Source organism: Lemur catta, chromosome 9 (assembly GCF_020740605.2).
Source record: "Lemur catta isolate mLemCat1 chromosome 9, mLemCat1.pri, whole genome shotgun sequence".
NCBI lineage: Eukaryota > Metazoa > Chordata > Mammalia > Primates > Lemuridae > Lemur > Lemur catta.
Genome location: NC_059136.1, coordinates 90,602,166 through 90,615,650, shown reverse-complemented (window position 1 = coordinate 90,615,650; position 13,485 = coordinate 90,602,166). Strand labels below are relative to the sequence as shown.

Genomic DNA, 13,485 nt, shown 5'->3' with positions numbered 1-13,485 from the left:
GCTTTTTGAAACAAAAATATCTCATGATAGTTCATAGATCTCAAAGGTGGACTAGAGCTCACCTTTCTGCACATCCATTTGAAGTTTCTATGACATGTTTCAATTACCAAAATGGCAGCGAGAAAGATACACGTGGAAGTTTGTTTTGTTTATTTTGCATGATCTGTAGAGCCTCAGTGATGTCCTTGCAGAAGCCAAAGGGCTCAAGCTGTTAACATTTGGTCATATCCCTTTTACACAGACGGTTCGCCTGCTTCCTACTGTCCACAGCCCTTGGCTGGGCTCAGACGATCTTCTTGGTGGCCAGCAGGAGGCAGTGTCACCACTTCCACCTGAGCTCCAGTGCATTTTCGAAAACATCAGAGTTGAAAAAAAAGTCCTCATAAAATATTAGAGAACATATTAGCTTCATGGATGAAATCTGCATTTGGTATTGATTTTTAATGAACATTGAGTGATGAGATGAAGCATATTTTCTTACAGTATTTGATATATACTTTATATTAATACCTCAATACCCTGACATGTAATAAAGCCATTTTCCATTTTAACTTCTGACTTTATGTTAATGCTAAAGTTAAAACAAACTGAAAAACTTGAATTGCTCTTCATTATTGCATTTTCACCATGAGTGTTAGATTCTCCCTGTATATTTCACACGGCTTTAATAACTTTGCAGTTGTTAGCATCTCCTTTATGAAAGGGATGTTTTCTTTTTTAAAATAAAACATCTAGGACCTATCGTGGAAGATAAGTAGCTTCTGAAGCCTCAAATCATTTGCAGGTAAAAGTTGTCAGTGCAGACTGCTTCTGTACCGGGGAAAGACAGGAAACATTTCTTTATAATACATTTAGCCATAGATTGTATAAAAAAAGAAGACCCCCCTTGTGGCCAAATTGTGGGAGTAATTTTCCACAAAAAAGGAAACATGTATTTATATTATTTATATTTTATTTTGTGGAAAATATTTATTTATTATACATTTATATTAAATCTGAGTTCTCAGACTACATTTTAAAACTAGGTTGTAGTCTCATTATTGTATGTGTTCGATATACACACACATCAGAATTTTGAGTATTTTTTTTATGTAAAGATCATCCTTTGACCCACCAGAAAGCAAGACTGTGACTTGACAAGTCAACACCTGGTTACCTAACTGGAGTCACATGGGAGGCATTGAGAAAGACTTCCTGAGGCTCTCAACGCCCGTACTCTGTACTCCGGGAGTAATCCGGACTTGTGGAGCTTGAGTTTCTTCCCTCTGGGCATTTTACTAAATCACACTAAGTCACACAATGCTGCTGATGGGTGACAATGCATTCTCTCTTCCAGGGCATTTGTATTGCTTACAATTAGTGGCTCTCTACTGGCACCTGGCAGTGACATTAATCCTGGGGCTATCGGTAAACCTGGAGGAGCTACTCGTGGCCAGGAGATCTCTAGCGCTGTTGGAGGTTTTCCTGCCTGATGTCAATACTGAATCTGACCGGAGGATCAGGACCGGCCGCCCTGCGAGCTGGGAGTCATGAGCTAAGCCAAGAAGAAGGCAACCAGCAGGTGTCCAGATTTCATTCTGATTAAATTGTGGGCTTAATGCATAGAATTAGAATGCTCCATAATCAATTTCCAGGTGGGCATCAGTTACTAAATCTGAAATTTATGCCACTGGACAAGTTTTTAATTTCCCTAAACCCCAGTTTCTTCATGTGTATAATGGGGATAATATTGGTGGGGGATTGGTAGCAGTCAGAGTAATGAGGCTAAGATTTTAGCACAGAGCCTGGAACACGGAAAGTGCCCAATAAATGGTAGCTATTATCATTTCAGGTTAAGAGTTGAGATTAATTAGTTCTAAAATCAAAACATCTCAGACTAGACGGGACCTTCAGGTTTCCCAGTCCAATGACAACTCTCCAGCACCCCGCAAAGCAGTCATGTCTTTGCAAGACATCTTCCAAGATACTCAACATTTGACATAAAACTCTTCCATCTGGACTATTGCCAATAAAGGGCAAGGCAGAGGGAAAGAGGTATGGAGGCACATTTGCCAAAATGGGCTATATGAAAATATAACCCGATTTTTCTTGCGTGATTGGGTTTCCGAGTATAGAAGTGTTGCAAGTTATCCTACTGGAACACAATGGAAACTCAAATCTAAGGTGATACTTTCTGAAAGGCACTTTGAAAACAAGCTCCTTCCCAAATCTTTTATAAACCACAGCTGTTAAAATCCAGAGGTATCCAGTTAGGTATTAGAGATTTCTTTCCAACACAACTAATAAATGAGAGGCTGCTCCGAAAACCTCGGCATGCATCACTTAAGCCTGGGAGTTGCACAGTGACACTCAGCTGGTGCCTGGCACTGGCAGAGATTATCGTTGAAGCATTGAAGGTTACGCCAGGAATCACAACATTGCCACCTGCGTTCTGGCTGGGAATCACAAGCTTGCCAGGAAAAGTCAGTGCAAGCCTTGCATGTCCTTCCCCAGTGCCGGGGGGTGGAGGACACCATTAAATACCAGCTCCACCTCCCACCTGCGATTCGACCTTGTTCCTGAGTCATTGTCCTCCCTGAGCCTCAGTGTGTTCACTCACAGAGGGGTGACAATCGTGAGCACCTGCCATCCTTACCTGATTATTAAGGGCTTTAATGAATTTCATTTTCATAAAGTGCTTTCATGTCCTTGACAGAACATTGCTTTCCAGTGTAAGGAGAAAACCATTATCATTACTGACCTCAGAGCCAAAAGAGAGATACTTTTTCAGGCTTGCTTACGAATAAAATGGTAGTATCTAACATTTATATAATGTTTTTCATCACACACACAAAGAAAATTTTAACGCTCACAATTTTGAAATATGAATTTATTGTACTATACAATGTCGCTAGTGACAGTAAAGAGTTGCTCTAATGATTCTAAGTACAGATGGCCAGAGCTGGCCTCTGCTTCGCAGTTCATTAAACAGTCCTCCCTTTGACCAACAGGCCTCTCATTGTAAGCAGCCCTGGTCTCCGCTGATGTCAAAAGCCCCATTCTATCCTGGGTGGATTGTTCTCATAAAAGATGCCCACACGCATTCCGCTGCAGATAGGGACAGGGCTACTCTGCAGATGTCATGGCCACCACTACCGTCACTTTTGCTCATCACATGATATTGGGGTTCTTTCCAGAGACTTGCACAAAGCTCAATTCAGAGTTTGCCCGTGGCCGACGCACACTTGGCCTGCAGATGGACAGAGGAGAAGAACAAGGCGCCCCAGTGCTCCCCCACACTTGCCTGGGAAAGCCTGGGAATTCTTGGCTTCTTTACCAGCTTCCACTCGGGCTGAAAAACAAATCAGAAAGTTGCCAATGGTTTCATTCAGTCTAAGAAACTGGGTTAATGTGACTCTGTGAGCAAAGCCATCAATGCACAAAAGTCAGGAAATCCAAGATTGCCATTCCCACAGCCCACTGAGGCTCGCCACACACAGGTGACCCTGTGTCCCTGCTTAGGCGCTAAACTGCAGCCTTGGCAGAGCACGGAGCCACCACGCAAGCCACCCTAGGGGCACGCCGGCCTTGAGGGACTCAGCCAAGGGGAAAACGGTCTCTGCATTCATTACGCTGGAACTTCAACTCGTAAAAATACTCATTTATTTTTAAATCAACTTTTTAATGAAGTATCACATATTTACTGAAAAGCACACAAATGCTCAGTGAGCAGCTCAGTGGATGTTTACAACATGAATACGCCCATGGAATCAATATCCAGGCAAGGAATTGAATGTTGCCAGCACTCCACGGCCCTCAACACGCCTCCCTCGTCTCTAATATGATGATAAAAACTGACTGTAAAAATTAACAAAGGAATGTGGTGTAAATAGACTCTGGGACTCTGGAGGAGATTAGAAAATCTTATTTAAAAGTGTCTCCTGCCCTTGAGGTGGGCTTCGTCAGACCACTAGCTGACACAGCTACCATCAGAATTCGCACCCAGTGCGGCGGGGTAAAGGGCGTGGCTGCTCTGAGAGCTTCCTCAGGTGCTGTCTTCAGAGATGGATGTGTAGCACCTGCGACCTCGGGAGACACACAGAACAGATGTGCCCGACCAAGGACGCCACAAGAAGCCCCGCTGAGCAAGTGAGTGCTGGGGCCAACAGGGGCCTCCGATTTGGACAGAGCGCCTGGACGTCAGGCCTGGCCTCATAAATTTCAAAAACTTCCGAAAGAGATTCCGAGGTACAGTTCTAGATGACAACAACTCTCTCAAACTGTTATTTTTTTTTTTCCAAACTGTTATTTGTTTTGTTATTTGTTACTTTTTTTCAAACTGTTATTTGTTTTCCTCTTTCATTAAACACTTTTCAAGCCTGTTCCCTCTTTCAAAAGAATGAAAGGCCGTGAAGCCACAGGCCGGGGGCTTGGGTGAGTCTCTTCTGCCCCTTCCTGATATTAGCTGGGCCGATTGTGCCTAATCAGATGTTGCTGGGCTTCAGATACCTACAGAGTTGGTCAAAAATCAAAAGCTCTGCCTCCCCCAACCTCCAGAGATCGGCTCCTTTTTGTATGTATTAAATAACTCCAGGCCTTTGCATGTGTCTAAAATGTGCTTCCTCTTCTCCACACAGCAAACTCCTACACGTTCTGCAAGATCCAGACCAAATGTTCCCTCTTTATATGTGTTTCCGACTTAGTCCTGCTCATCCCATCAATGGCCTCTGTAGAGTTCTTAGCACACCACATTGTGATTGCCCTTTGTGATGCCTGCCCCACCAAACGGACTGAGATTTTCCTCTTTCCACCCCTGCATTCTCAGGGCCTAGAATAAAACCTGAGACATGCTGAATAAATAAATAATGGATGGGTGCATGGATACCTGAAAGTGCTTTGTAAAGTACAAACAGTTCCATCTCAAGTCATTCTATAACGATCATGTACAAATTGCCCTTTTCCCCCAGAGCCCATCCTCCTCACTCTCCGAGTAGACAGCCAATTCTTTGCCATGTCAACAGCAGCTGGAAACTCTGTATATTCACTATGTAATTGTCAGCTAAATTTTGTCTTTCTTGTTAGCATAATTTTTTCTCTCAGACCCCCTTCCAAAGTGTAACGTTACAATGAGCCTTTTGCTTCACTCTTTTACCGCCAAAAAGCAAACTCGGAGCAAATAGAACCCTTGGGAGAAAGACCTATAAAGTGTGCCTGAGAACTGCCACCCAGGGAACAACGACATCAAGGCCAACCCCTGGTCTGCATTGTCTTTCAGCAGGTGGCTCAGTTCCTGCCAGGGATATGGACATAGCAACTGATTTGGGGAAAGAAGAAGCTGCAACTTAGTTTGAAAGAAACATCGGCTTAGGCAATGATGGTGAGCTGAGAGTTCCTTGCACAGAGCTGCTCCACAGTGGCTGGTAGTTTCCTGTATGGAGGAAAGTTCTGGAATCACAGTCCTAGCATATGATATTTTTCCTACATTCCAAGGGCAACCACATGGCAGAAACATGATTTTTAAAAGGTAGTTGAGTATGTGAAGAAAGTGGAATAAAAATTGTAAATGTTAGAGAAAGAAGGAATTGAATAGTTAGAGATAAGTGATATTAACTGGGATATTCCTTAGCATGGGAAGCCCGTATGAGCTTAAAGAAACCATGTAACTAGCATCATTACTGATGTGTCAGAATTTCTTGCTAGAATAATTCCTGGCAGAATATTAGAGACCTCATAAATGAGACTCATGATTTTATATGTATGGAAACTGATTTACTAAGACAAATGGTCAACAACTTTCATAGCAGGGTCACCCATGATATCCACAAATACAATTTGATTTAAATGTTATTCAGAAGGTCTGCCTGCCTCAAAAATTCTCACCTGGTGCTATTATGATGTTCCCACCATTTTTGCATTCCTTTGGGTAAAGTTACTGTGTTTCCAGAAAGTGCATGTTAAAAACAAATCTATTTTCAAATTGAGGGATGGTCCAAAAATAAATGGCTTATGCTCTAAAATTCAAGTTCATAAAAGTAAAAAAAAAAAAAAAAAAAAAAGGCTGAGGAATTGTTCCAGACAAAAAAGGACGAGAGGCAAGACAATGAAATGAAATGTGGGACCCTGGATTGGATATCGGGTCCTGAACCAGAAAAAGAATGATTTTCTTTTCCTATAAATGATATAAGTGAAACAGTTGGTAAAACTCAAATAAGATCTATAGATTAGATATGTTAATTTCCTGATTTCGATCATTTTATGGTGATTCTTAAGAGAATGTCCCTGTTTTTCGAAAACACACACTAAAATATTGGGAGGTAAAAGAGCAGGTGTCACACGTACTGAAGTCATCGTCATGTGTGTCTCAGCAGGAAGAAGGTGACGAGTTTCTGCAAGGACAGTATGGCCAAATGGGAGGCCCTGGGGAGCCTCAGGAATGCAGCAGCCGGGTGTGCCACCCAGGTCCCCCTCCCTGATAGTATCCGAGGTATTAAGCCAGTTGCTCAACACCTCCACTGTCCTTTGTGTCCTCATCTGAGGATGCTGGGAAAAATACTAGCAGTCAACACTCACTAAAACCTTCGCCTGTGCCAGGCACTGTTTGGAGGACTTTACATGCATCATCAACAACCATTCTACAAAGGAGAAGACTGAGGTACCGAGAGTGAAGCAGTTTGCTCAAGGTCACATAGCTGAGCGTGACAGAAATGGAACCGCTACCCTACACCATGTCTCATCTCCTCGCGTTTCTGTGAAACACAGGTGGCATACGTCAAGCGCTTGCTCTACAGGAAGTGTTACAGGAAGTGCTCGGCTTACTCACCGCCATCAGCCCTATCTCCGCCATGGATAATGCCCTGCAGGACACACACGTTAGCAGGCTTCTAAGTCTTCGGTGCTAAGGTTCCTGTCTTCACCAACTCTTCTGTAGAGTTTCATCAAATCCTTTAATCCATAAACTAAATCCCAGGTATCTCAGAAGAGCTAAAGAAAAAGTAGGGGTAACATAAGTGAATACTTTTTTTCTTGTAACAATTGATAACTTTGTAGCTTGTTTCCGTAAAACTGAGCTGTATGATTCATTTAGACGTGAGGACATTTTTTATACTACTTGGATTCCACAGAACTACGGGGTGGGGGAGGACGATTTATATTCACTCATAACTGCGGTGTAGATATTTTGGGCATGTATTTGTGCTTTACTCCAGAAATTATGCTTCTGTATTTTGTCTGGTGAAAGATACGGGATGCCTTTCCAACTAGTCACTGTCCTGTTTTTTAAGATTTTTAGTTCCTTATATGTAGAGTGGGCTTTGATGGTTTCTACTTGGCTGGTGCTGATACTGAGTGGATGGACCATCCAGTCACGCTCCCTGAATTCAAAAGGACACTGGATTAGTTTGCTAGGGCTGCTGTGACAATGTACCAGGTGGTTTAAGCAACAGAAATATATTTTCTCAAAGTTTTGGACGCTAGAATCCCCAAATCAAGATATTGACAGGGCTGTTTCTTCTGAGGCCTCTCTCCTTCGCTTGTAGATGTGCATCTTCTCCCTGTGTCTTCACATGGTCCTTCCTCTGTGTGTCTATGTCCTAATTTCCTCTATAAGGACACCAATTATATTGGATTAGGGCTCACCCTAACAGCCTCATCTTATCTTAACCACCTCAGTAAAGACCCTGTCTCCAAATACAGTCAGTCACATTCTGAGGTACTGGGGGTCAGGACTTCAACATATGAATTTGGCAGAGACACAATCAGCCCATAACAGGGACTTAGAGAGAGGGGAACAAAGAACCCAAACCAATGTATCTTCAATTCTAGAAATGAATATTCCTTGGGAGCTCACTGTTTATAAAACACTATTTGTCTTGCTTCTGATGCTGCCTGTCTCATGTGAATCAGCCTCCCTGGGAACTAGTCCAGTGGAGGTTTCATACTAGCAAGGTTTCTAGAACCTTCTCTTACATCTCCATAAACCCTTCTTGAACCCTGCTGACCTCCCCCTGACATCCCCACCTATCCTACACTGCACCGCCATCTTCAGTGGAACTTTCAGTACTCGGGAATACAAGATTCTTGTGCATAATATGCTGGCACCATGGCTGAATTCAACACTCAGCCAATATGGCTAAGCAACTTGGAAATAATCCATCCTCTTAATAGCTGATATAATTTTAGTACTTTATTTACTACAAACATTGAATTTTGACTTCAGGCCTCATAGAGAACAGCATCGACAACTTCCAGAAACATATTTGAAATGCCTAACATAGCACACACAGCTGACTAGAAACGTTCCAAGAGTGCTGTGACAGGAATGAGGGAAAGCGAAGAGGAAACCATTAATCCAAAATTAAACTCTCCAGCCCTGCCCACACCTGTCTCCCTGCCTCACACCCGATTTCTGATTTAGGGGCGGGCAGCCTGCAGGCCTGAGTCTGCCCGTGACCTTGAGAAGACTTCAGGCCTCTGTCTCTGTTTCCATGTCAGTGAAATAAGGGTTAAAAATATAGCTTTCTCTTCCCCCCAAACTAGGGAAGGGGAGGAAATGAGATGGAACTCTAAAGAAAACTTCGGTAAAAGTCAAAATAGACTAAATAAATATAACTTCAAGTCCTCATTTTCAAATCCGATTTAAATCCATTGAATTTGTTATTTTTATTCTGGGATGGTTTATCAGTTCATGCTCTACCAGGTAAGGACAGAATGGCTCCCACAGTAAAACGTGTGTCTTCAACGCCATGAGAAGATTTAGATCTATGATTTTATTGCGCTTAACCTATCGTTACTGAATCTCCATAGCTCTAAACTTCCATTCTGTGCAGCAGAAGAACCGGCTGCCGCTGAAGAGAGTGTAACGTTAGGTGTGAGCCGAGCGTAGTGAAACACATGGGCACGAGGGGGCAGCATAGACCTGAAGCTACTTTCGTCCGCGTCACTAGGCTCTTGCGGTGGGTTTTCTCTGGTCTCCAAGTGTCTTCCCCTAGGAAAACCTCTCTGTGCTGCAGGAATCTGGACGTGCCCGGGAGCTGCAGCCCAGAGCCCCCGGGTAGCACAGCCTAGCCCTGAAGGTGCCCAGGGCTGGGCAGGGGACCCTGAGCTGCTGGTTGAGGCCCAGCTGGGCTGCCTTTCGGGGTTGAGGGTGGTCTCGGGGAACAGGCGCGCGGGTCAGTGTACAATTCACACGCATCGGAACCGACCAAACTGATGTCGGCACAGAACTCGGTTTCCCAGGTCCCGGGCTCTTTCTGAAGCCCCAGGGGCAGGAGCCGGGCAGCATCAAGACCCCAGACCTGGGCAGAGGAGAACAGGGGGTCGGACGGGCCTCGGGAAAGGCTGTCAGCACAGAGCAAACAAGGTTGTCGCATTTACAGGATGCTGTATTTTCAAAGTGTTTTATCCCCTCTCTTATTCATTATTAGGTAATAATTCTGGACCATCACCTCATATTATAGATGAAGGAAATCAGCCATTTAAGCAGAAAGCAGTAGGGTGGAAGCAGAACCTGGGTCCCCCGGGCCCCTGTTTGCTGGTAAACACACGGTGCTCCCCAACAGCTCATAACTCCTCTCGTGGTACAAACGGAACCCAGCCTGGACCAAGGCACACTGAACAAGGTGGAAAGATCCTGTTATACCTCGCCGGTTGTGGGCTATTCGGCACTGGTGCCTGGGAAGCCCTCTTCATCCATCTGGTAACTGGCCCGGCCCGTTCTGTCAACCACAGCTGGGGGGACGCGGGCAGGAGCTAAGGGTGACCAGGTTGGGGTGGCAGGTGTCCTGTGCCCAGCTCGCCCTGCAGTTCCTACACATGGGCTCCCGGTTCATCCCTGTGATTGACGCCCCTGGAACCCGCCTGGAAACTCTGTCGTCCGTGAGCTAATTGTGAAGGAGAGTGACCCGGGGGGGCACGGAGACGGTAGGTGAGAGCCGGCTACTCACAAGAGGGCGGCCTGTGACGCCAGCGGGGCAGAGAGTTTGGCCGAAACTCAACACCTCTTAGAAGCACAGATCAGTCAAGAGGAAGAAAGGAGAACGCATTGTGGAAGTTTTCAAGAAGGAGACAAAGATGCCTGTGTTTTGTATCGCTCAGCTGCCTCGAGAAAATGTCTATTTGTTTTCTTTACACTCCTTTTACATTTTAAGTGGAATCCAGTGAATGTGTCTTTTCAGTGTTCCCAATTTCACCATTTTCACTACACCTCATGTTGCCATTTTAATGAAGCATCATTTCTCCAAAGGGTGTGGGAACAAAACCTATTTAATGACCTCTCAGAGCAAACACTGAGTTCTTCGAATAGTTCCCTGAATTAAAACCCCCACTCCACAATTCACTTCCTTTTTAAAATGTCAGTTTGCTAACTACCATAAGCTGACAAACAGCGCTTTCCTTCACTCTCCAGCCGGAGGGCTCCAGCAGAGCCTCGCAGCCTGGGAGCCCATGGGAAACCCCGGCTGCCAGCCCTCGGAGGGCTCGGGAGCGCAGCAGCGGTCCCCTTGCACACACGACATCATGTGCCATGCATCTCTGCTGCACACAGGTTTAGGGGACTCAGCAAAGATCTGGGATGACCTTGGAGATCCTCTAGTCCAACCCCTCACTTCACAGATGAGGAAACTGAGGCCAGTGAGGAGAGGTGTGCAGAGGCCACATGGAATGTCACAGGTAGAACAGGAAGGCCATAAAGAATGAGCAGGATTGCCCCCCCTGGCCTCAGCATCACTGAAGAAAACTGTGCAAAATGCATATTCCTGGGGTCCTTCCCAAGCCTATTGAATGGGAATTTCTGTAGCAGGGACTGGGAATGTACATTTCAACCACATTCCACATGGGAATTACACGTTAACTTTTGGGAAGACCTAGTTGTAGCAGAAAGAACAGGGTTGGAGTCAGATGGAGCTGAGTTTGAATCCCATCTCTGCTGCTTACCAACTCAGCACCTTTGGCAAGCTAATGTCTCTGAGCCCCACCCCCTCATCCGTCACTGGGGAGATGGCTGAGGGGGCACCACTGCTGCGATTTGAGTCCCTCAGTCCCCGCGAGTGGGCTGTATGAGCTTGGGCACATTACGCGTCTCCTCTGAGCCTCACCTTCCTTATCTGCAAATGGAGATGATATTACCTCCTCGCAGGAATGTTGTGAAGGCTAAAAGTAATATCATGTCATAGCGGCACAGTCTGATCATGAAACAAAACTACTCTAGGTCTTTTAAATAGAATTCAAGGCAAGGATTTGGTTCCGTGGGAGATGGAAAAGCTAAGTTGCCAAACAGAACAGAAAGACCATCTGGAGACTGGCTGCTGGAAGGACGAAGGAAGGTGATAGTTTCACAGAGCCCAGGAGTCAAGCCAGGCACCCTGGTAGGAAATGGAGGAAGGTGGGGCAGGGGAGCTAACACCACAGAGAATTAGCTGCTGCTGCAGGTGGAGCTACCACACGAGGCAGACGGGAAGGGGCAGTGTCCTGCCAGTGCCTCTCTTTGCCCAGAGGAGGTAGAAGTCAGAAGGCAGAGGAGCCTGGGAGGTGTAGTTCTCAGAGACACAAACTGGAGAGAAAGGGCAGACAGTGTGCCCGAGAGCAGGTGAGCAAATGTCTAGCACATACACAGGAAAACACTGACACAGTCTCAGACTCAGAGGAGGCATTCTGTTAGCGCTGGTCATTGTAATTGTTAACAGCGAAATATAACAGCCCGAAAGAATAGGCTCTTGGCAGGAAAGGTGTGTGTCTGCGGGAAGCCTGCCTTTCATTAGTCACACACAAGCATCATTTCTCCCGGAGTGGCTGCCACATGGAAGGAAGGTCCTGAAATTAGCTTCCCAGATGTGCCACTTACAAAAGGAGCCTCTTCATCTACAAACACATGAGTAATGCACTATTTCACAAGGTATCATAAGGCTGTAATGAGATCAGAGATATGAAAGTGCTTTATACACTTGAAAGTGCTATGCAAATACAGGGCATGTTCATATTTTCCAAAGGGGATGTTTTTTATTTTTTTTTTATTTTTTATTTTTTTATTTTATTTTTTTTTTTTGAGACAGAGTCTCACTTTGTTGCCCGGGCTAGAGTGAGTGCCGTGGCATCAGCCTAGCTCACAGCAACCTCAAACTCCTGGGCTTAAGTGATCCTACTGCCTCAGCCTCCCGAGTAGCTGGGACTACAGGCATGAGCCACCATGCCCGGCTAATTTTTTTTTTTTTTTTTTTGTATATATATTTTTAGTTGGCCAGATAATTTCTTTCTATTTTTAGTAGAGACGGGGTCTCACTCTTGCTCAGGCTGGTCTCGAACTCCTGACCTTGAGCGATCCACCCGCCTCGGCCTCCCAGAGCTAGGATTACAGGCGTGAGCCACCGCGCCCGGCCAATGGGGGGGGGGATGTTTTTTAAAAACAACTATCAGATTCACTGCAATGTATATTCAATGCAATTACTTTTTTTCCCAACAAATTTTTCAAGTTCATCACTTTCAAGATATCAGATAGAATACTTTTAAGCAAATACTGTTGAATACTTAGTTCAGTACTGCCAAAGCAGTGCTCCAGCCAAAACTCACATGAGCACCCCTCAGCTGACGCGATGACAAGCCATTCTGTGAACAGAGAGCTCTTATTTCTCTTCACAAGCCGTGATGTCCAGTTTGGCTAACTCCACTGATTAGGTGGATGAAACTGTTCCTACATAACAATACAACTGATATATGCATATGCACAATCTCTAACATAGATTATAAAAAACTATTGTTGGACTGATCTCTTTGTGCACTTCACATGCATTACTACCATTTAATTCATTATGTAACAAGATAACAAAGACAAAGGTGAAGAAGAAGAAAAAGAATTATTCTGTAGCTGTAACATTTAGTAAGTGTCATAGTTCCTGATTACTAAACAGATTTCTAGTTACGAAAGTTTTATTGTTCTGGGACAGTATTTATGCACAGTAACTACATTTGATGAAAAACTATTTGCGCCTGCAATTTTGGCTTCTGGCTTTTCTGCTTTTTTGTTTCACCAGTCCAAGTCATTGCACCAGGTAGTGTGAAATATTCTGGAATTTAGTATTTTTAATATACTTCTAAAATATTTAATTTTTCCCCAAAGTACTACATTATATCGTCAGGCACATTTTATTTTGTTGGTTTTAACAAAGATTGCTCGGGAATGTGGCTAAATGGCCAGCATGCCCTTGAGTGCCAACAACCATGCAGCAGCTGGCAGAGGTTGTTGGAGTTGGGGAGACAGGTGTGCAGCGGGGGGCCAGGCCACACAGGGGAGCAACCAGGGTGGCCGGAGAAGCAGCGAGAAGGAGGGCAGGGTCCAGGACAGTCCAGGTGTGCAGCTGAGATGGAGCATTTGGAGGCTCAAGCAGCTCCAAAGATAGGCCTGAGCCTTTTGCTTCAGCTCAGGAGGGATCATAGGGGACTTCTGAAGTGGGAACATCAAGCCCCAAATTGGTATGGCTTGGCATATGCCAAGAAAGAAAGGCAAAGGCCAAGTGTCTT

General features: G+C 44.9%; 1 long non-coding RNA gene across 1 annotated transcript in view; it reads right to left on the bottom strand.

Annotated features, from left to right (window-relative positions):
* Positions 1-1,569: 1,569 nt before the first annotated feature.
* Positions 1,570-13,485, bottom strand: part of LOC123644707 — a 68,881-nt gene continuing 56,965 nt past the window's right edge. The window contains exon 4 of the long non-coding RNA XR_006737230.1: positions 1,570-3,331. This is a non-coding gene — a long non-coding RNA (uncharacterized LOC123644707). The remainder of the gene's footprint in view (positions 3,332-13,485) is intronic.